Source organism: Corvus kubaryi, unplaced genomic scaffold, assembly GCF_017639235.1.
Source record: "Corvus kubaryi isolate FWS band 111438036 unplaced genomic scaffold, C.kubaryi_AGA036_p1.0 37352, whole genome shotgun sequence".
Classification (NCBI taxonomy): domain Eukaryota; kingdom Metazoa; phylum Chordata; class Aves; order Passeriformes; family Corvidae; genus Corvus; species Corvus kubaryi.
This window is the reverse complement of record NW_024581114.1, coordinates 3,132,189-3,135,235: the sequence shown is the minus strand read 5'-3', so window position 1 is coordinate 3,135,235 and position 3,047 is coordinate 3,132,189.

Sequence of the window (3,047 nt, the reverse complement as noted above, 5' to 3'; positions counted from 1 at the left end):
TCAGCGCCGCAAAGGCCGAGATCGTGGCGGCGGGGGCGGCCCGGGGCCCCGGCGCTGCCCCGGCCGTGCGGGGGCGGGCAGGGGAGGTCGTGCCTGGCCCGCCGTGCCTGGCCCGGCGCCCGGCCCGCACAGCTCAGAGCGGGGGGGCATTGCCTCTCCTAAATTTAGACGGCGGCGCTTTCTGTGTGACAACAGGGACAGGCCCCGCTGAAGGACGGCCGCCGCAGCCGGGCACTGCACGGAATAGCCCGAGCTGGAAGGGGTGTACAGGGGACACAGTCCAGCCCCTGGCCCTGCACAGACACCCCAATAATCCCAGCCTGGGCATCCCTGGCAGCGCTGTCCAAACGCTCCTGGAGCTCCGGCAGCCGCGGGGCCGGGACCATTCCCTGGGGAGCCTGGGCAGTGCCCAGCACCCTCTGGGGGAAGACCTTGATACCCCACCTAACCCTCCCCTGACATAAATTCATACCCTTCCCTTGGGTCTGTCACTGCCCACGGCGAGCAGAGATCAGTGTCTGCCGTCTCCCCTGAGGAGGGTGGTGCAGACTGGGATGAGCGTCCCTCAGTCTCTCCAGGCTGAACGCTCCCCGTGCCCCCGGCCGCTCCTCTGCCCCACGGCCCCTCGCGGGCCCCAGCTCTGAGGGGGAAAAGGCTCCAAAGCCCTCAGCACATCCACCCCCAGCACCACAAACAAGACTGGAAACAAGGCGTCTATAAAAAGGCAGAGAGCCGGCAATTGGTCAGTTCTCCCCTAGAAAGGAAGGTAACCCCGTTTATGCTCTCATCCCTCAGCACGCACAGGTGGCATCTGCTGTTCTCACAGAACGTGAAGCAGTTGGTCGTTTGACAGTCGTGCCGTGCTTTTACACGAAAATAAGAGGTTAAGATCTTTCCAAAATATGAGACTGACCCAGCCTCAAGTTGTGTAGCTGTTTTTGTGATTAAAACAAAAGAAAAACCTCTCAGCGCAATAAAATTGCTTAAAATTCAGGAGTTCCAAGTTTTGTCAGCATCATGTTTTTTAAAAGGCATAAATGGAAAAGCTCTTCATAGACAAATATTTGTACTGGGAGTAAGCTTAACTACGGTTGGGCTCTTCACTGTTCCATTTCCATCTGTACAGATTTAATCATGGAAATTAATTCTACGGAGTAACAGTGAATATTTCATCTTAACAAATTTAAAAGGCGTGTAATTTTTCCATCTCTCTTCCATTGTTTAGTGCGATTACTTAGGGATTGTGTAATGAAACCAAATGATAGGGAAAGGAGGAAGAACAACCCACCCAGTCATTTGGTACACCAAGACCTTGTGTGTGTCCTCCAGGACTTGTGCTGCAGAGCTGGTCTGTTTTTCCTACACAAGTCCCTCCCTTCCTATCGGCTCCATCTGCAGTATCAGTGCAACCAGAGGTGCATTGTTTACAAGTTTCCTCCGTAGAGGAGCTAATGAGGAACTTGTGCAAGGGGCACCATCACAGTACAAGCATGGAACACAATTCCCAGCAAATGCGGATATTTTGAGGGTTATCAAGGCAACCACAGATATCTAAAGGGAGGCAGTTAAGTCTTACAGTGTAAGGATTTGGGAAATCCTCAAGTGGCTCAGAAATACTTCCAAAACTAAATTAACCAACATGAGTAGCTCATAATATTGCAGCAACAGTATGTGTGTAACTTCCATTCAACTGTTAATTTATGAATGGGATGCAGTCCTGGTAAAATTAATGGAATCTTTGTGGTCACTTCAGATAGCACCGTAGTTTCATCACCTTACTGATAATTAAGCTACAAAGTAATGAAGCCTTTACCCACCTTCCATGAAAATGACTTTCTGAAGAAGCTGGAGGAAAGAACAGTGAAAAATTCTTTTAGATTAACTTTCACAAGCAGAGAAAGCTTGGTTATTTTTAAATTCAGGTACCGTTTTGGAAAAAGCTACTTCAAATTCTTCCCTCTGGTAATAGGCTTATTCCATACTCAGTGACATCAATGGGATTGCTCACAGAGCGTCACCTAAAAATGGTAACTCTTTACAGGGTTTAAGGAATCAAGGGCTAGTGAATTTTAAAAATTCTATTAGAGAGAGGAAGGAAAAAGGATTTAATTATACTAATTCAGAAACTCTATTGTCTCCAGGTATAGCTTATTAACCCCTTATCAAATTAACTCTGTCAGGATTGGTAGCAAAGCTGAAAGGACAAAACCAAAAATCCTGCAGAATACATGATTTTCCATCAGATTTAGGCAGAACAAAAATGTGTTCACTTTCTCTTGCCTTCTCTCTTTCCGAGTCCCAGACTTCTCAAAAGGGTTGGAGTTCCTTCTCCTCGTTCTCAGAAGACATCAGCAGTCTACACATTTGACTAACATTTTAGAAGTGAGCTAGTGCACTGAAGTACAGAGGAATGCTAATTTAGAAAAGCAAATCTCAGAAAATGTTTCAGAGTAGCAGCACAAGTGTCCTATTTCTCAAAAATAGCAACACTGTTTGACAGTTTTGCCTCCTATAAAGAGACTGAAGATTTTGCCTCTCATCATCTCCATAAAAAAAGCCATGTTGATTTTTACTCAACTGTTTCCTATTTTAGCTTAGGGGGAATGTGATAAGTTATTTCCAGTAAGACATAATAGAAATCAGTTATTTTTTGCAGTTTTGCCTCATAATGAGGTACGCACACATTCTACTCTCTTTGCACTAAGCTCCTACATCACACTGATGTCAAACATGACCTCAAGTACCAGTCATCAGCTGGGGTCTACTGGGAACAAATGGGAAGGTTTGAATCCAGTTACCAGCCCATCCTATTTCTGCAACAAAATCCCAGCCTGAAAACTTCACCTGATCAAAGACAGCCCTGCTCGCTACCAGGCTGTTTGCTAACGCTTCCCATGCTCCTCCCAAGCCCACACAGCATCTCTGCTGTGAGCAGTCCCTGAAGTCAAAGCTGTCCAGAAACACTTGTTTATGCTCGAGGACTCAGCACCTGCTCAGATCATGAGGAGCTCGTTGCTGTCACTAGCAGGGAAGGCCGAAGCTGGCCT